The sequence below is a fragment of the Balaenoptera physalus genome (genome assembly GCF_965194825.1).
Source record: "Balaenoptera physalus genome assembly, chromosome: X".
Lineage (NCBI taxonomy): Eukaryota > Metazoa > Chordata > Mammalia > Artiodactyla > Balaenopteridae > Balaenoptera > Balaenoptera physalus.
This window is the reverse complement of record NC_138903.1, coordinates 119062888-119084821: the sequence shown is the minus strand read 5'-3', so window position 1 is coordinate 119084821 and position 21934 is coordinate 119062888. Positions and strand designations below refer to the sequence as shown.

The 21934-nt window shown below is 37.0% G+C and overlaps 1 pseudogene across 1 annotated transcript in view; it reads right to left on the bottom strand.

Annotated features, from left to right (window-relative positions):
• LOC309652746 (transmembrane 9 superfamily member 2-like) overlaps positions 1-21934 on the bottom strand; it is a 112397-nt pseudogene that overhangs the window by 35987 nt on the left and 54476 nt on the right. The window contains exons 10-11 of the transcript XR_014268791.1: positions 21079-21198; positions 20817-20874 (exon numbers count right to left, since the gene is read on the bottom strand). The product of XR_014268791.1 is annotated as a transmembrane 9 superfamily member 2-like (transcript). The remainder of the gene's footprint in view (positions 1-20816; positions 20875-21078; positions 21199-21934) is intronic.

The following is a 21934-nucleotide window of genomic DNA, read 5'->3' as shown; positions in this document are numbered from 1 at the left end:
TAACATACACACACTACTATATATAAAATAGATAACCAACAAGGACCTACTGCATAACACAGGGAACTATACTCAATATTTTGTAATAACCTATATGAAAAAGAATCTGAAAAAGAATATATATATATATAGATGTATGTATGTATGTATAACTGAATCACTGTGCTGTACACCTGAAATTAACACAACACTGTAAATCAACTATACTTCAATCTTTAAAAAATGACAAGAGGAATTTAAACCTTAATAAAAGGGTTGGAAGATAAAGCTGACGAAATGTCTTAGAAAGCAGTGTTTAAAAAAAGAAAGAAAGAAATGAAGAACAGGAAAAAAAAAGAGGAAAATTAATGATCAACCCAGGTATATGAAAAACATAAGTTATGTGGATAGACAGAGTTCTTTCTGAATGTCTTTTAGGGATATTAAGTAATCTGCTGAAGATTGAACAGCTGATAAGAGGTAGAGCTGGGATTCTTAATCAGATGTGTGTGACTTTTTCAAGAGCAAGCTTTCTCCATTCCACTGTGCTATAATAAAGTCTCTATGGTAGGAACCAACTTGACCAATCACATCTATCTTCTCCTCCCCCAAACATTTTGTCAAAGATCAGAGCCAGGGAATGTGGTGACAGCCACTTCATGCTGAACCAGGTTAGGCTTTGAGGTCTACTGTTTAGAGAATCTCTGGTTTCATTCTTCAGTTGTAAATTCTCTCAAGGTCGATTCTAATTTTAGGATTTTAAGGCTGCCTTCATATTTACGATCTTTTTTCAATTTCTTACTTAGGATCACTGCTTTGGATGCTTCCCCCTCTCTCATTATAAGTGACTTGGTCCTTTCTAAACCAACTTCAGTCATTTGTTCTTTCATTTTACTACTTCTACTCCACCTTTCCTCCTTGTGTTCACGGTCTCTTCTGTCTATCAACACTTTATTTCAGTAGACATATCTATTCATACTTTGCTCCTGTTGGAGATGTAGTTTCCAGTCCTTTCAAACAACAACATATACAACAACAAAAGCTCCACCTTATGTCTCATCAGTTTCAGGCATCTCAATAAGGGAGTCTAGTTTCCCATGACTTAACCATACTTCTTAAAATGTTTTTTAATACCTTTCTGCTCTAATGAATTTGTTTAGCCACGATATTCCTCTGCCACATTTCCTAGCTTTGGAGAGATTCATTTCAGCTGTTATCTTTCTATGGCCAGAAAAATTATTTCTCACCTGACAAATCATAAACTCCCTTCTTATACATAAACTCAATTAACCCATCTCAACAATTTCCCTTTTGAAAATACACTCTAGAATGTTGATATGTGTTTAACGATTCTGTAACTGTCCTTCAATTTCATGTTTTTATATTCTAAGTATGAATTCCTTTGTCAATCTCTAATTATTTCTAGACCTTTTCATGGAATCTTAAACAGCAAAACTAAAAGGAAACTTAAAAGGTAACCTAGGTCCACCTCCTACTCAAAACATTTATTCACACATTCATTAAACATTTATTGAGTACCTATGTGTTAGGCCCTGGTGTTCCAAGATAAATAAAACAAAAATCCTTGCTCTGAAAAAGCTCAGTCTAGTGGGAGACAGAGATAAACAAATAAATTACAACATAGGAAATGCTATAGAAGATGACAGACATAGAACAGTAGGAACACAAAACAAAAGAGTGACCAAAAATGCTTTGTAGCTCACAAAACAATTTCACAATCCATTAGTTCATTTACTTCTCTAAATGACTCTGTGACACAAGCATTACAAGCAAGGAAATGGACAATCAGAAAGGTTATAGGACTTATCCAAGGTCACTCACCTAATACTGAGTGCTGGAATTAAAACTTTCTTCTTCTAATTTTAAAATTTGAGTACATGCCAATCAACCTCTGCTGACTCGTTCCCTTTTCTACCTACTGCTTTAGGGGTTACATGCAGGAAAAGGACATCATTTAATAATTTTAGGGACTTCCCTGGTGGCGCAGTGGTTAAGAATCCGCCTGCCAATACAGAGGACATGGGTTTGAACCCTGCTCCAGGAAGATCCCACATGCCGCAGAGCAACTAAGCCCATGCGCCACAACTACTGAGCCTGTGCTCTAGAGCACACGAGCCACAACTACTGAGTCTGCATGCCACAACTACTGAAGCCTGCACGCCTAGAGCCCGTGCTCTGCAACAAGAGAAGCCACCGCAATGAGAAGCCCGTGCACCGCAACAAAGAGTAGTCCCCACTCACCACAACTAGAGAGAAAGCCCACGTGCAGCAACAAAGACCAAACGCAGCCAAAAATATATAAATAAATTTATTTTAAAAAATAAATAAATAATTTTACTTTCTTCAATTTCTCTTAGGAAGCATATGTTCATTAGTTTAACTGCTTCTCCCTTTAAATTCAAATCCATTTTTTTTAACATCTTTATTGGAGTATAATTGCTTTATAATGGTGTGTTAGTTTCTGCTGTATAACAAAGTGAATCAGTTATATATATACATATGTCCCCATATCTCTTCCCTCTTGCATCTCCCTCCCTCCCACCCTCCTTATCCCACCCCTCTAGGTGGTCACAAAGCACCAAGCTGATCTCCCTGTGCTATGCGGCTGCTTCCCACTAGCTATCTATTTTACGTTTAAGTGTATATATGTCCATGCCACTCTCTCATTTTGTGCTAGCTTACCCCTCCCCCTCCCCATATCCTCAAGTCCATTCTCTAGTAGGCCTGCATCTTTATTCCCGTCTTGCCCCTAGGTTCTTCTGACCATTTTTTTTCTTTTTTTTAGATTCCATATATATGTGTTAGCATATGGTATTTCTTTTTCTCTTTCTGACTTACTTCACTCTGTATGACAGTCTCTAGGTCCATCCACCTCACTACAAATACCTCCATTTCGTTCCTTTTTATGGCTGAGTAATATTGCATTGTATATATGTGCCACATCTTCTTTATCCATTCATCTGTTGATGGACACTTAGGTTGCTTCCATGTCCTGGCTATTGTAAATAGAGCTGCAATGAACATTTTGGTACATGACTCTTTTTGAATTATGGTTTTCTCAGGGTATATGCCCAGGAGTGGGATTGCTGGGTCGTATAGTAGTTCTATTTTTAGTTTTTTAAGGAACCTCCATACTGTTCTCCCTAGTGGCTGTATCAATTTACATTCCCACCAACAGTGCAAGAGGGTTCCCTTTTCTCCACACCCTCTCCAGCATTTATTGTTTGTAGATTTTTTGATAATGGCCATTCTGACCGGTGTGAGATGATATCTCATTGTAGTTTTGATTTGCATTTCTCTGATGATTAATGACGTTGAGCATTCTTCCATGTGTTTGTTGGCAATCTGTATATCTTCTTTGGAGAAATGTCTATTTAGGTCTTCTGCTCATTTTTGGATTGGGTTCAGGAACAAGACAAGGTTGCCCACTCTCACCACTATTATTCAACATAGTTTTGGAAGTTTTAGCCACAGCAATCAGAGAAGAAAAAGAAATAAAAGGAATCCAAATTGGAAAAGAAGAAGTAAAGCTGTCACTGTTTGCAGATGACATGATACTATACAAAGAGAATCCTAAAGATGCTACCAGAAAACTACTAGAGCTAATCAATGAATTTGGTAAAGTAGCAGGATACAAAATTAATGCACAGAAATCTCTTGCATTCCTATACACTAATGATGAAAAATCTGAAAGTGAAATTAAGAAAACACTCCCATTTACCATTGCAACAAAAAGAATAAAATATCTAGGAATAAACCTACCTAAGGAGACAAAAGACCTCTATGCAGAAAATTATAAGACACTGATGAAAGAAATTAAAGATGATACAAATAGATGGAGAGATATACCATGTTCTTGGATTGGAAGAATCAACATTGTGAAAATGACTCTACTACCCAAAGCAATCTACAGATTCAATGCAATCCCTATCAAACTACCAATGGCATTTGTCACAGAAGTAGAACAAAAGATTTCACAATTTGTATGGAAACACAAAAGACCCCGAATAGCCAAAGCAATCTTGAGAAAGAAAAATGGAGCTGGAGGAATCAGGCTCCCGGACTTCAGACTATACTACAAAGCTACAGTAATCAAGACAGTATGGTACTGGCACAAAAACAGAAATATAGTTCAATGGAACAGGATACAAAGCCCAGAGATAAACCCACGCACATATGGTCACCTTATCTTTGATAAAGGAGGCAAGAATATACAGTGGAGAAAAGACAGCCTCTTCAATAAGTGGTGCTGGGAAAACTGGACAGCTACATGTAGAAGAATGAAATTAGAACATTCTGTAACACCATACACAAAAATAAACTCAAAATGGATTAAAGACCTAAATGTAAGGCCAGACACCATCAAACTCTTAGAGGAAAACATAGGCAGAACACTCTATGACATAAATCACAGCAAGATCCTTTTTGACCCACCTCCTACAGAAATGGAAATAAAAACAAAAATAAACAAATGGGACCTAATGAAACTTAAAAGCTTTTGCACAGCAAAGGAAACCATAAACAAGACAAAAAGACAACCTTCAGAATGGGAGAAAATATTTGCAAATGAAGCAACTGACAAAGGATTAATCTCCAAAACATACAAGCAACTCATGCAGCTCAATATCATATCCATTTTTACATTGTCCATGTATATACCACGAGGCACTGAAATTCTCTGGTAACCTACCACATTCTAAGAAATAAGAATCCCAGTACCTTATGATTCTCTCTCTCATGTATCTAAGAGAGCCCCTAAACCTCTTGAGGGAAACATGTTCTTTGTATCATGCCTGGTTTATTGCTTTTAAACTGCATTCAGTTCTACTAACAGAACTAGGAAACTGAATCTGTCTTGCATTTTAAATTATTCATGATTCAGTCATTTACTGAGCACTTACTCTCTATAAGGCACTCATACTTCATATAAGGCACTGGACTACACACTGTGAAAGATACAGAAATGAATAAGACATAGTACTCACTCTCATGAGTCTTGGAATGTAAAATGAGAGATAAGACATATCACAAATAACTCCAATCTAAGGAATACTGTGGTAAGTGTTGTAATAATGGTAATAGACATTGTACAATTTCAAAACATGAAAGTGGTAGTATTTGAGCTAGAAATTAAAGAATGAACAGAAATTTGGCATTGGAAAATTGGAATGAAGGGATTACAAATAGATGGAATAGCTTGAACAAAGGCATGATAATAGAAGAAGACAGTAGCTAATAACCACAGCTACCATTTATTAAGCACTTATTATGTGCTAGGCACTGTTCCAAATGCTTTAATACATTATCCCATTTAATCCTCATAACAACCATATGAAGTAGATAATACTATTATTTCCATACTGCAGATGAAGAAGCCTAAGATTAGAAAGGTAATAATATTAGTAAATAATATTAGTAAATATTATTTAAAACTTCTTTTTTGCCTATCAAATTTAAAAGACAGCTGCATAATGCAGTAATTATAAATCTGTGTTGATGAGCATACAAAGCATTAAGATGAATTTGTATGACAATAACAGCACAAAGGAGGGAGGAGGGAAAGGAGCTATATACGAGCATATATTTTTAATAATATTAAAATTAAGTTGGTACTAATCTGAACTAGATTGCTATAAATTGAGACATTAATTGTAATCCATAACGTAACCACTAAGAACAAACTCAAAATAATAGTAAAAGAAAGGACAAGGGAATAAAAATAGTACACTAAAAATATCTATTTAACACAATAGAGGGCAGTAATGAAGGGACAAAAAAGACCTAAAATTTATAGAAAGAAAATAGCAATATATCAGATATAAATCCTACCTTATCAATAATTTCATTAAATGTACATGGATGAAATATTCCATTTAAAAGGCACAGGTTGGCAAAAGGGACCCCCCAAAAAATGATCCAAATAAATATATGATGTCTACAAGAGACACAATTTTGATTCAGAGACACAAACAGATTGAAAGTAAAAGGATTTTACATACAGTTGACACTTGAACAAAATGGGTTTGAACTGCATGGGTCCACTCATACATGGATTTTTTCCCAATAAATACATGCTACAGTGCTACACAATCTGCTATTGGTTGAATCCGTGGATGCAGAATCGTGGATAGAGAGGGCTGACTCTAAAGTTATACACAGATTTTCGACTGTGTAGGCAGTCAGGGCCCCTAGCCCCCATGTTGTTCTAGGGTCAACTGTATACAGATATATCATGCAAACAGTAACCAAAAGAGAGCTAGAGTGGCTATACTTCTAACAGACAAAATAGACTTTAAGACAAAAAGCATTATGAGAGGTAAAGAAGGACTTTTATAACAATAAAAGTATCAATCTATCAAGAATATATAACAATTATAAACATATATGTACTTAACAGCAGAGCCCCAAAAATATATGAAGCAAAAACTGACAGAACTGAAGGAAGAAACAGACAATTCAACAATGATAGTTAGAGACTTGAATAAACACTTTCAATAATGGATAGAACAAATAGAAGATCAACAAGAAAATGAAAGACTTTAACAACACTCTAAACCTCCTAGACGTAACAGACATCTATAGAACACTCCACCCATTGACAGCAGAATACACATTCTTCTCAAGTGTACATGGAATGTTCTCCAGGATAGACCATATGTTAGGCCATAACACAAGTCTCAATAAATTTAACAGATCTGAAATCACACAAAGTATAATGTAATTGAAAGGAATTAAAGAAGACCAAATAAATGGAAAGACATCCTGTATTCATGAACTGGAAGACTTAATATTGTTAAGATGGCAATATCCCCCAAATTGATCTACAGATTCCCTGCAATCTTATCAAAATCCCAGTCAGCTTTTTGAAGAAATTGAAAAGCACTTCCTAAAACTCATATGGAAATGCAAAGTTCCAGAATAGCCAAAATAATCTTGAAAAAGAACAAAGCTGGAGGACTCCCACTTCCTAATTTCAAAATTTATTAAAAGCTACAGACTAAAATCAAGACTATGGGTGGGATTCCCTGGTGGTCCAGTGATTAAGAATCCACCTTCCAATGCAGGGGACGCGGGTTCGATTGCTGGTCAGGGGACTAAGATCCCACATGCCGCGGGATCTATGCCCATGCACCGCAACTACTGAGCCCACGTGCCACAACTACAGAGCCCACATGCTCTGGAGCTCACGTGCCACAACTAGAGAGAAGCCCATGAGCCACAATGAAGAGCCTGCATGCCACAACAAAAGACCCCGCGTGCCGCAACTAAGACCCAACACAGCCAAAAATAAATAAATAAATAGATTAGAGATAATCTCAGAGATTACAAGTACACAAAAAGGAGCAACAAATTTATAAAAAAAGAAAAAAAGACGATGGGTACTGGTCTAAGGATAGACATATAGACTAATGGAATAGGAGTGAAAGTTCAGAAATAAACCCACAGATTTATGGACACTTCATTTTCAATAAGGAAATCAAGACAAATCAATTGGAGCAAAAGAGTCTTTTCAACAAATAATGTCAGGACAACTGGATATCCATGTACAAAAGAATGAAGTTAGATCCCTACCTCACACATATACAAAAATTAACTCAAAATGGATCAAAGACCTATATTTAAGATGTAAAACTAGAAGACTTTTATAAGAAAACATAAGCATAAATTTTAATGACCTTAGATTAGGCTTCTTAAATATGACACCTAAAGCACAAGCAACCAAAGAAAAAGTAAATAAAGTGAATGTCATCAAAATTTTAAAGTTTTGCACTTCAAAGAACACTATCAAGAAATTGAGATGACAATTCACAGAATGGAAGAAAATATTTACAAACCATACAGCTGATAAGCATCTAGTAACCAAAATATATACAGAACTCTTACAATCCAACAATAAAAAGAAAAATAATCCAATTTAAAAATGGGCAAAGGATTTGAATAGACATATTTCTAAAGAAGATATGCAAATGACAAATAAGCACATGAAAAGATGCTTAATATCATTAGTCATCAAAAAATGTAAATTAAAACTACAATGAAAGATCACTTCATAACAATTAGGATGGCTATAAGCAAAAACAGTAACAAGTGTTGACGAGGGTGTAGAGAAATTGGAACCCTCATACATTGCTGGTGGGAATGTAAAATGGTATAACAACTTTTGAAAATAGGCTGGCGGTCTCTCAAAATAGTAAGCATAGTGACCATATGACCCAGTAATTCTACTCCCAGGTATATACCCAGTATCTACCCAGTAGAATTGGAAGCATATTTTCACTCAAAACATCACATACAAATGTTCATAGCAACACTATTCATATTATCCAAAAGGTGAAAACAGCCCAAATGACCATCAACTTATGAATGGGTAAACAAAAAGTGGTATATTGATACAATGGAATATTGTTCAATCATAAAAGGAATGAAGTAGTGATACATGCTATAACATGGATGAACTCTGATAACATTATGCTAAGTGAAAGAAGTCAGACACAAGAGGCCACACTTTTTATGATTCCATTTATATGAAATGTCCAGAAGAGGCAAGTCCATAGAGACAGAAATTAGATTAGTAGATTAGCAGCTGAAAAATTCCAATGGCATTTTTCACAGAGATAGAAAGAGCAACCGTAAAATTTGTATGGAACTACAAAAGACCCCGAATAGCCAAAGCAATCTTGAGAAAGAAGAAGAAAACTGGAGGCATCACATTTCCTGATTTCAAACTATACTACAAAGCTATGGTAATCAAAATAGTATGGTACTGATATAAAAATAGACACACAGACTAATAGAACAGGATCAAGAGCCCAGAAATAAATCCCTGCATATACTGTCAACTAGTATTTGACAAGGGAGCCAAGAAATCGATAAGTGATGTTGAGAAACTAAATAACCACATTCAGAAGAATAAAATTGGATCCCTATCTTATACCACTCACAAAAATTAACTCAAAATGGATTAAAGACTTAAACATAAGACCTGAAACCATAAACTCCTAGAAGAAAACATAGGGTCAAAACTCCTTGACATTGGTCTTCACAACAATTTTTTGGATATGACACCAAAAGCACAAGCAACAAAAGCAAAACTTAAGAAGCAGAACTACATCTAACTAAAAACCTTCTGCACAGCAAAAGAAACAATCACTTACAGAATGTGAGAAAATATTTGCAAATCATATATGTGATAAGGAGTTAATATCCAAAGTATATAAAGAACTCACACAACTCAATAGCAAAAAAACAATCTGACTGACAAATGGGCAGAGGACCTGAATACACACTTTTCCAAAGAAGACATACAGATGGCCAACAGACACATGAAAAGACGCTCAACATCACTAATCATCAGGGAAATGCAAATCAAAACCACAGTGAGGTATCACCTCACACCTGTCAGAATGGCTATCATCAAAAAGACAAGAGATAAGAAGTGTTGGCGAGGATGTGGAGAAAAAGGAACCCTCGTGCGCCCTTGGTGGGAATCTAAATTGGTACAGGCACCAAGGAAAACAGTATGGAGGTTCCCCAAAATTCTTTAAATAGAATTCCCATATGATCCAGGGATTAACCAAGATGGCGGAGTAGAAGGACGTGCTCTCACTCCCTCTTGCGAGAGCACCAGAATCACAACTGGCTGCTGGACAATCATCGACAGGAAGACACTGGAACTCACCAAGGAGGATACCCCACGTCCAAGGACAGAGGAGAAGCCACAGTGAGACGGTAGGAGGGGCGCAATCAGAGTAAAATCAAATCCCATAACTGCTGGGTGGGTGACTCACAGACTGGCGAACACTTATACCACAGAAGTCCACCCACTGGAGTGAAGCTTCTGAGCCCCACGTCAGGCTTCCCAACCTGGGGGTCCGGCAACAGGAGGAGGAATTCCTAGAGAATCAGACTTTGAAGCCTAGTGGGAATTGATTGCAGGACTTTGACAGGACTGGGGGAAACAGAGACCCCACTCTTGGAGGGCACACACAAAGTAGTGTGCGCATCGGGACCCAGGGAAAGGAGCAGTGACCCTGGGGGAGACTGAACCAGACATACCTGCTGGTGTTGGGGGGTCTCCTGCAGAGGCGGGAGGTGGCTCTGTTTCACTGTGGGGACAAGGACACTGGCAGCGGAGGTTCTGGGAAGTGCTCCTTGGCGTGAGCCCTCCCAGAGTCTGCCATTAACCCCATCAAAGAGCCCAGGTAGGCTCCAGTGTTCGGTTGCCTCAGGCAAAACAACCAACAGGGAGGGAACCCAGCCCCACCCATCAACAGTCAAGTGGATTAAAGTGTTAGGGAGCTCTGTCTGCCACAGCAACAGTCAGCTCTACCCACCACCAGAGCCTCCCATCAAGCCTCTTAGATAGCCTCAACCACCAGAGGGCAGACAGCAGAAGCAAGAAAAACTACAATCCTGCAGCCTGTGGACCAAAAACCACAGTTACAGAAAGATAGACAAGATGAAAAGGCAGAGGGCTATGTACCAGATTAAGGAACAAGAAAAAACCCCAGAAAAACAACTAAATGAAGTGGAGATAGGCAACCTTCCAGAAAAAGAATTCAGAATAATGATAGTGAAGATGATCCAGGACCTCGGAAAAAGAATGGAGGCAAAGATGGAGAAGATGCAAGAAATGATTAACAAAGACCTAGAAGAATTAAAGAACAAACAAACAGAGATGACCAATACAATGACTGAAATGAAAACTACACTAGAAGGAATCAATAGCAGAATAACTGAGGCAGAAGAACGGAGAAGTGACCTGGAAGACAGAATGGTGGAATTCATTGCTGCGGAACAGACTAAAGAAAAAAGAATGAAAAGAAATGAAGACAGCCTAAGAGACCTCTGGGACAACATTAAACGAAACAACATTCGCATTATAGGGGTCCCAGAAGGAGAAGAGAGAGAGAAAGGACCTGAGAAAATATTTGAAGAGATTATAGTCGAAAACTTCCCTAACATGGGAAAGGAAATAGCCACCCAAGTCCAGGAAGCGCAGAGAGTCCCATACAGGATAAACCCAAGGAGAAACACGCCGAGACACATAGTAATCAAAATGGCAAAAATTAAAGACAAAGAAAAATTATTGAAAGCAGCAAGGGAAAAACGACAAATAACATACAAGGGAACTCCCATAAGGTTAACAGCTGATTTCTCAGCAGAAACTCTACAAGTCAGAAGGGAGTGGCATGATATACTTAAAGTGATGAAAGGGAAGAACCTACAACCAAGATTACTCTACCCGGCAAGGATCTCATTTAGATTTGATGGAGAAATCAAAAGCTTTACAGACAAGCAAAAGCTAAGAGAATTCAGCACCACCAAACCAGCTCTACAACAAATGCTAAAGGAACTTCTCTAAGTGGGAAACACAAGAGAAGAAAAGGACCTACAAAAACAAACCCAAAACAATTAAGAAAATGGTCATAGGAACATACATATCGATAATTACCTTAAACGTGAATGGATTAAATGCTCCAACCAAAAGACACAGGCTTGCTGAATGGATACAAAAACAAGACCCATATATATGCTGTCTACAAGAGACCCACTTTAGACCTAGGGACACATACAGACTGAAAGTGAGGGGATGGAAAAAGATATTCCATGCAAATGGAAATCAAAAGAAAGCTGGAGTAGCTATACTCATATCAGATAAAATAGACTTTAAAGTAAAGAATGTTACAAGAGACAAAGAAGGACACTACATAATGATCAAGGGATCAATCCAAGAAGAAGATATAACAATTATAAATATATATGCACCCAACATAGGAGCAGCACCTCAATACATAAGGCAACTGCTAACAGCCATAAAAGAGGAAATTGACAGTAACACAATCATAGTGGGGGACTTTAACACCTCACTTACACCAATGGACAGATCATCCAAAATGAAAATAAATAAGGAAACAGAAGCTTTAAATGACACAATAGACCAGATAGATTTAATTGATATTTACAGGACATTCCATCCAAAAACAGCACATTACACGTTCTTCTCAAGTGCGCACGGAACATTCTCCAGGATAGATCACATCTTGGGTCACAAATCAAGCCTCAGTAAATTTAAGAAAATTGAAATCATATCAAGCATCTTTTCTGACCACAATGCTATGAGATTAGAAATGAATTACAGGGAAAAAAACGTAAAAAAGACAAACACATGGAGGCTAAACAATACGTTACTAAATAACCAAGAGATCACTGAAGAAATCAAAGAAGAAATCAAAAAATACCTAGAGACAACTGACAATGAAAACACAACAACCCAAAACCTATGGGATGCAGCAAAAGCAGTTGTAAGAGGGAAGTTTATAGCTATACAAGCCTACCTAAAGAAACAAGAAAAATCTCAAGTAAACAATCTAACCTTACACCTAAAGAAACTAGAGAAAGAAGAACAAACAAAACCCAAAGTTAGCAGAAGGAAAGAAATCATAAAGATCAGAGCAGAAATAAATGAAATAGAAACAAAGAAAACAATAGCAAAGATCAATAAAACTAAAAGCTGGTTCTTTGAGAAGATAAACAAAATTGATAAGCCATTAGCCAGACTCATCAAGAAAAAGAGGGAGAGGACTCAAATCAATAAAATCAGAAATGAAAAAGGAGAAGTTACAACAGACACTGCAGAAATACAAAGCATCCTAAGAGACTACTACAAGCAACTCTATGCCAATAAAATGGACAACCTGGAAGAAATGGACAAATTCTTAGAAAGGTATAACCTTCCAAGACTGAACGAGGAAGAAACAGAAAGTATGATCAGGCCAATCACAAGCAATGAAATTGAGACTGTGATTAAAAATCTTCCAACAAACAAAAGTCCAGGACCAGATGGCTTCACAGGTGAATTCTATCAAACATTTAGAGAAGAGCTAACACCTATCCTTCTCAAACTCTTCCAAAAAATTGCAGAGGAAGGAACACTCCCAAACTCATTCTATGAGGCCACCATCACCCTGATACCAAAACCAGACAAAGACACTACAAAGAAAGAAAATTACAGACCGATATCACTGATGAATATAGATGCAAAAATCCTCAACAAAATACTAGCAAACAGAATCCAACAACACATTAAAAGGATCATACACCACGATCAAGTGGGATTTATCCCAGGGATGCAAGGATTCTTCAATATACGCAAATCAATCAATGTGATACACCATATTAACAAATTGAAGAAGAAAAACCATATGGTCATCTCAATAGATGCAGAAAAAGCTTTTGACAAAATTCAACACCCATTTATGATAAAAACTCTCCAGAAAATGGGCATAGAGGGAACCTACCTCAACATAATAAAGGCCATATATGACAAACCCACAGCAAGCATCATTCTCAATGGTGAAAAACTGAAAGCATTTCCTCTAAGATCAGGAACGAGACAAGGATGTCCACTCTCACCACTATTATTCAACATAGTTCTGGAAGTCTTAGCCACGGCAATCAGAGAAGAAAAAGAAATAAAAAGAATACAAATTGGAAAAGAAGAAGTAAAACTGTCACTGTTTGCGGATGACATGATATTATACATAGAGAATCCTAAAACTGCCACCAGAAAACTGCTAGAGCTAATTAATGAATATGGTAAAGTTGCAGGATACAAAATTATTACACAGAAATCTCTTGCATTCCTATACACTAATGATGAAAAATCTGAAAGAGAAATTATGGAAACACTCCCATTTACCATTGCAACAAAAAGAATAAAATACCTAGGAATAAACCTACCTAGGGAGACAAAAGACCTGTATGCAGAAAACTATAAGACACTGATGAAAGAAATTAAAGATGATACCAACAGATGGAGAGATATACCATGTTCTTGGATTGGAAGAATCAACATTGTGAAAATGACTATACTACCCAAAGCAATCTACAGATTCAATGCGATCCCTATCAAATTACCAATGGCATTTTTTACGGAACTAGAACAAATCATCTTAAAATTTGTATGGAGACACAAAAGACCCCGAATAGCCAAAGCAGTCTTGAGGGAAACAAAACGGAGCTGGAGGAATCAGACTCCCTGACTTCAGACTATACTACAAAGCTACAGTAATCAAGACAATATGGTACTGGCACAAAAACAGAAACATACATCAATGGAACAAGATAGAAAGCCCAGAGATAAACCCACGCACCTATGGTCAACTAATCTATGACAAAGGAGGCAAAGATATACAATGGAGAAAAGACAGTCTCTTCAATAAGTGGTGCTGGGAAAACTGGACAGCTACATGTAAAAGAATGAAATTAAAATACTCCCTAACACCATACACAAAAATAAACTCAAAATGGATTCGAGACCTAAATGTAAGACCGGACACTATAAAACTCTTAGAGGAAAACATAGGAAGAACACTCTTTGACATAAATCACAGCAAGATCTTTTTTGATCCACCTCCTAGAGTAATGGAAATAAAAACAAAAATAAACAAATGGGACCTAATGAAACTTCAAAGCTTTTGCACAGCAAAGGAAACCATAAACAAGACGAAAAGACAACCCTCAGAATGGGAGAAAATATTTGCAAATGAATCAACGGACAAAGGATTAATCTCCAAAATATATAAACAGCTCATTCAGCTCAATATTAAAGAAACAAACACCCCAATCCAAAAATGGGCAGAAGACCTAAATAGACATTTCTCCAAAGAAGACATACAGACGGCCACGAAGCACATGAAAAGATGCTCAACATCACTAATTATTAGAGAAATGCAAATCAAAACTACAATGAGGTATCACCTCACACCAGTTACAATGGGCATCATCAGAAAATCTACAAACAACAAACGCTGGAGAGGGTGTGGAGAAAAGGGAACCCTCTTGCACTGTTGGTGGGAATGTAAATTGATACAGCCACTATGGAGAACAATATGGAGGTTCCTTAAAAAACTAAAAATAGAATTACCATATGACCCAGCAATCCCACTACTGGGCATATACCCAGAGAAAACCGTAATTCAAAAAGACACATGCACCCGAATGTTCATTGCAGCACTATTTACAATAGCCAGGTCATGGAAGCAACCTAAATGCCCATCAACAGACAAATGGATAAAGAAGTTGTGGTACATATATACAATGGAATATTACTCATCCATAAAAAGGAACGAAATTGAGTCATTTGTTGAGACGTGGATGGATCTAGAGACTGTCATACAGAGTGAAGTAAGTCAGAAAGAGAAAAACGAATATCATATATTAACGCATGTATGTGGAACCTAGAAAAATTTTACAGATGAGCCGGTTTGCAAGGCAGAAGTTGAGACACAGATGTAGAGAACAGACATATGGACACCAAGGGGGGAAAACTGAGGTGGGGTGGGGATGGTGGTGTGCTGAATTGGGCGATTGGGATTGATATGTATGCACTGATGTGTATAAAATTGATGACTAATAAGAACATGCAGTATATAAAAGCAAACAAAACAACTAATACTAAACTTTCATTGGATTATTTGTATGGAAATATGTTAATATAAATGTTTCAGACATTACGTGAAATTTCTAAATATCTTATATGTTCTGGTATAATGTTATAAGTCATAATCCTAGTTATTACCTTAAAATGTATATCTCAGAAATAACTAATTTTCTTGTCAACTGCATTGTTATGAACTTTCATCAAATTTTTAACTGTGGTCATTTTTAAGTCTTTTGTCATTTACAGACAGTTCTGTGTGTACTCTGATGCTTTTGCAAATATGTTCCTATAAAAGGGTTTCATCTTTAAGAAATTCATGGAAAAGACTGACAAGTACAGGTTTCTGGTAACTGACTGTACTGCTGAACTGAATGAATAAGCATTTTCAGAACTCTAATGAAAAACTGAAGAACTCATAAAAGTGCTAACAAAAGATCAAGATTAAAAAAAAATTTAATTACATGGGACTGAGTGAACTGATGAGGATGAGTATAATTTTTGTGACTTTCTGTCTGAATTAAAAAAAAAAAAATCCAAAAAAAAAAAACAAGCAGTAGTGCCCTCTGGATGAAGAGAACTGCCATACAACCTTAGATCACTGATCTGATTTTCTAGGCTATGTATGCATTTTGGAGTATACAAATGATTTTTAAAAATAAGAGTATACAGATATCTATGATTTTTAAAAAAAAGAGTATACATATATCTATAGAGTATATATACATACTGTGTGTGTAATGAGTATATGTATATCCATTCTTATTACACAATTTGATTTTTGGAAAAAATTTATATTATTTTCTTCTTAAAAAGAAAAGGTCTGGGATTTTAAAAAAATATATTACATTCCCAGGATTTGGGGTAATAAATTATACTCCTACTTATAATTTGTTTGTAGAAAAATGATGATAGCTTGAGAAACCTGGAAAATATGCTATTATTTGAGATAATTGGAAGATTATCCATTTAAGAATAGTATCAATTCTGGATTAATATCAGCATCCAGCTTCTATTTGCTGTGCTAGGCGAGTGTAACTTAAGCAATATGCAGGACCAAAATAGAATAGCTTATGTGGAGGTAGGTACTGTATTTTACCAACATGGCACCATGAACTTTGTCATTGGGATCCAAAGAGATTAGAAAATGGATGGGGGAAGGCCAAGTGTTGTACTTCTGTGTCTGGTAGTAGTTACTGATAGAAGTTTAATGATTAAGACAGTAAACTTCCTTGCTATCCTGACTTCACCACTTATCCACTTTGTGGACTTGTATGTACTTAATTTATCTGTGTCTCAGCGTCTTTTTCTGAGAGATGGAAATAATAGTTTCTACATGATAAAGTTGTTACAAAGTTTAAACTAGTTAGTATCTATAAACTCTTAAAACATCCATGACACATAATAGGTAATATATGTGTTTCCAAAAAAAAAAATCCAGCCCTTCATTGGTATTTAAAAGTATAAAGAACATTAGCAACATTTCTCAGGAGATTAGGGGTTTAATCAGGGGCATTTTCTCTTCTAGAACTGATGAAAGGGTAATGCATGGATCCCTAGAACTTCATATGCAAAGCTACAGGGAGGTTGGTCTGTTTTCTACAAAGAAAGATGAGAATTTGGGCAGATGTGTTATACTGTACCACAAACAGCCTGTTGTTATAAACTTATATCTAATAAATTACCAGAGCATAACTGCTCTAGGAAAATGATAAGCTAAAAAAAAAAAGAATTACCATATGATCCAGCCATCCCACTTCTGGGTATATATATAAAGGAAATGAAAACAGGATCTCAAAGGGATAGCTGCACTCCCATGTTCATTGCAGCATTATTCACAACCTACTCAAGGCCTCATTAATTAGAAAGGGGCAGAATTGGGAAATGGACCCCTATGTGTATAGAGCATAGGGTGCGTGTGTGTGTGTGTGTGTGTGTGTCTGACTCTAAAGCCTATGCCGGTAGCCTCTAATGCTACCTCTCCACTTCAAAATATGGTTATGAGTTGTTGTTATTGTTGTTTATAATGAAATTATTTAAAAATAGGTAATGCATGCATATGGTACACAATGTGAAAAGTAAAAAGAAACAGAGAAACAGTGAAAAATAAGTATGAAATAAATAGTCTCCTTCTCACTCTTGTCCCCCAGCCACCCAGGAGACAACCACTGTTAACAGTTGCTTTTCAAATTAAAAAAAAATTTTATTTTCACAAAAGTGGTTTGCCACTGCATCATTTCATAGCCCACGTAACACTGAGCCATGTTATTATGGATTCCTACTTTAATTTTTAAATTTTTCTGTGTAAAACATTCTTCAAAATTGATCCCATAGAAAACATGATAAAAACAGCTCATAGTGCATTGCAAATGCTAATGCTTTTCAGACATTAATTGTTCAATTTAGCTAATCAAGCTTAGTGACACAGCATATTCTAGTTCTTTTACATTTTCTATTTCAATGACGTAACTTCTTTTTACAATAAGATGGAACATCTGTCTGATGAAAAATGGGCCATTATTATTCATCTGAAGCCACGAAGGCAGTTTCAGTGGAGATTTACATTTATTTCCTCTACAGTGCCTAGCATAATGCATTAAATATAGTAAAAAACAAAAACAAGACAAAATTTTTTAAAAACACAATAAATATGTTGAATGAGTAAATAATGAAGAGAATAGTGCATGGTTTATTGACTAGTTCTTGCTTGCAATATCCCTTGCATGACAATCCAGTATAATGACTTTAGCACAATGGCACTTTGTTGCCAAAGTTATTCAATTTCAGATTCATCTGAGTCTTGAACTTGAAGCAACAAATATCTGAAATATTGTCAAGGACATTGCTTTCTTACATAAATATATTAAAGCATTCACCTCAGGAAAGACCACCCATTCTAGTTCCCTTGAAAAGAGTTATAGAAAAAGCAGATGGCTCTATTCAAGGTGGTAAGGGGGAGGGGAGTGCATTGTCCTTATTTTAAATAAGTCAAAAACTGCGGTACATGTATTTGATGTGCAAACTTATAATGTTCAATCTTTTCAATGATATTACCTTTTCCCCTGGAGTTTAGGAGAAAACAAGCCACATGTAGATAAAAGATTATGAGTCTACTGAATATATCATCTATCACTGCATTGAATTGTTTATGGCATTATACTCAGTCACAGAGCATTTGCTCTCATTTTGTCACTAATTAGTACATAATATAACTGAATTTACTATGTATAAGTTTCATTATAGGACTTCCACTATTGTGACACACTCTAGCATCAAGGACATGGGAATTTTACAACAAAAGAAAATTAAAGTACCACATAACAGTTAAGATATAATCCACTACTTTTTCCTTAAAAAAAAAAAAAAAAACTTGTCCTTCAGAACATATCAAGGAAAGAATTTTCTTTAATGAAAATTGTTAGGGACTGAATTGTGTCCCCCAAAATTCATATGTTGAAACCCTAATCCCTAATGTGACGGTATTTGGAAATGGGGCCTTTAGGGAGGGATAAGGTTTAGATGAGGTCATGAGGGTGCGGTCTTCATGATGGCATCAGTGCCCTTATAAGGAGAGACACCAAAGAGTTCGCTCTCTCTCTCTCTTTTCCTTTGCCATGTGAGGACACAGCAAGAAGGCAGCTAGCAGCAACCAGGAAGAAAGCGCTTACCAGGACCCAACCCTGTTGATGCCCTGATCTTGGGCTTCCCAGTCTCCAGAACCGTGAGAAAATAAATGTCTGTTGTTTAAGCCACTCAGTCTATGGTATTTTGTTATGGCAGCCCAAGCTGACTAAGACAAAACGTATTAAAGAATTTGGAGATAAAACCTTAAGCAAGTCAGCACCTTATCAGTGAGGTATTATGGGAAGAGCACTGGACAGGATGTAAGGGGTGCGTTTGGTTATATACAGCCTGGGCTTCATGACTGACTTCTTGTGTGACCTTGAACACGTTGATTCCACATCTCTATAATTAGGGGACTGGATGAACTCCCATTATGGCCACTGTGCAGCACCACCCCGACTCCCACTCTGACCATGACTGTGCCTGGGGACTGTAGTCACTAATGACACTGCAGTAACTAGGTGAGACATGAAGAAATAATCACTGAAGGCAAGGACGAGGAGAATAACACAATGTGGTATATGAATTGTCACTCTAACGTGATATATAAGGCAAGATGCATAACTGAGATGAGCATTTATGAAACCTGCTTCAAAAACAAAGATCAAAATGGAATACCGCAGCACCATCGCAATCTCTTTGTACTAGGGGTTAAGATGTACAAAAAGATGAAAAGAACGCAGATACACCAGAAAAAGAATGCTGCAGCCACAGAAAACACAGTGGTCATTCAACTCCTTTCTACTCTTCATTATCATGTACAATGATTTTTCTAAGATAAAGTATAAGAAAGGGGCTTCCCTGGTGGCACAGTGGTTAAGAATCCGCCTGCCAATGCAGGGGACACGGGTTCGATCCCTGGTCCAGGAAGATCCCACATGCCACGGAGCAACTAAGCCCGTGAACCACAACTACTGAGCCTGCGCTCTAGAGCCTGCGAGCCACAACTGCTGAGCCCACGTGCCATGACTACTGAAGCCTGCATGCCTAGAGCCCATGCTCCACAACAAGAGAAGTCACGACAATGAGAAGCCTGTGCACCGCAACAAAGAGTAGCCCCCTCTCGCAGCAACTAGAGAAAGCCCGCACGCAGCAACTAAGACCCAACGCAGCCAAAAATTAATTAATTAATTTTTGAAAATTGAATACCACAGCACCATTGCCATCTCTTTGTACTAGGGGTTAAGATGTACAAAAAGATGAAAAGAATGCAGATACACCAGAAAAAGAATGCTGCAGCCACAGAAAACACAGTGGTCACTCAACTCCTTTCTACGCTTCATTATCGTGTAAAATGATTTTTCTAAGATAAAGTATAAGAAAGGGGCTTTCCTGGTGGCACAGTGGTTAAGAATCTGCCTTCCAATGGAGGGGACACGGGTTCGAGCCCTGGTCCAGGAAGATCCCACATGCCGTTGAGCAACTAAGCCTGTGCACCACAAGTACTGAGCCTGCGCTCTAGAGCCCGCGAGCCACAACTACTGAAGCCCACGTGCCACAACTACTGAAGCCCACACGCATAGAGCCCACGCTCCGCAACAAGAGAAGCCACTGCAATGAGAAGCCCATGCACCGCAACAAAGAGTAGCTCCCACTCACCACAACTAGAGAAAGCCCGTGCGCAGCAACAAAGACCCAACTCAGCCAAAAATAAATAAATAAATAAATAAATAAATAAATAAATTTATTTTTTAAAAAAGTATAAGAAAGAGTATAATGGCATAGAGAAAAGAGAACGTGAGATATTAACCCAGGACACAGTAGTGCCGTCAGCAAAAAATTTGTCTTCCACTTAATACCTCTAAATGCTGAGGAAGTAAAGGACAGAAGAGTTACTGGAGCAACTGGATTTAGTCCACTTTACAAATACTTTATAGTAACTAACACACAACTACATTTTGCTAGGTCAGCTAAAATTCCCCATGCAATTTTTGAATTTTGAATTTTACAGCTTTTTAATTTCTACATTTAACACACCAACTTACTGGAATAATAACAGTTGCAATGCTTACTCATATACATCTTAGCAGATACGTATCCAGCAGAGGTTCCCAGAAGGACCCATAACAGAATAGCACTGGTCATTAAAGCACCTCGATTGGCAGGGGAAAGGAAACCAAGACAGGCCAGAACTAAAGGCACAAAAGAGAAATATCAAACCAGTGACAGTAATGGCCTCAAAAGTACATAGGACTTTATAATAAAGACAACCTTATGAAGATATTTTTATGAAACAGCATACAAGGAAATTCTTTGATGTTATTCTCTTAGCTAATTTTTTTGACAATTTTTTCTTAATGCAAAAGTCTGATTTTCCATACAAGGCAAATGATATGTTTTCAATTTAGCCTTTAATCTCACTGTTTAAATCAAAATTAAACAAAAGATCTTCCCCTTCCCTACTCCAGTAGTCACTGCATAAACAGCAAATCATTTTTCCCACAAAAATTTCCTTCTGTTTCCTTTTATTCAAGGTAAGGGGGAAAAAATCACAGTGAGACTTGGTCTCAGGAAAATATAACCTTAAGAGCTAAATTTTGAAATTATCACTGACATCTGAAACAGCTAATAAGCCATTTATTTACAGCAGCTTTGTTTGTGAAAATCAGCACTCTGGTTATCAAAAACTGACAAACTCCATTTTTAGTTGATAAATGAAGGCAGCCAGAGTTCATCAGCCACTGTAAGCCTACTAACGATGCCATTGCGCTTATACATTTAAAGACCAGCACTCAGGCTTGCCATAGCATTTCAAAATGCTAGTCTTTGAATTATAACTCCCTGAGTTCACTTAAAATATGATTCTACCCACATACTGATTTTCAAGAATGCACCTACCTTGCAAAGCAAGGAACAAGTGTATTGGAC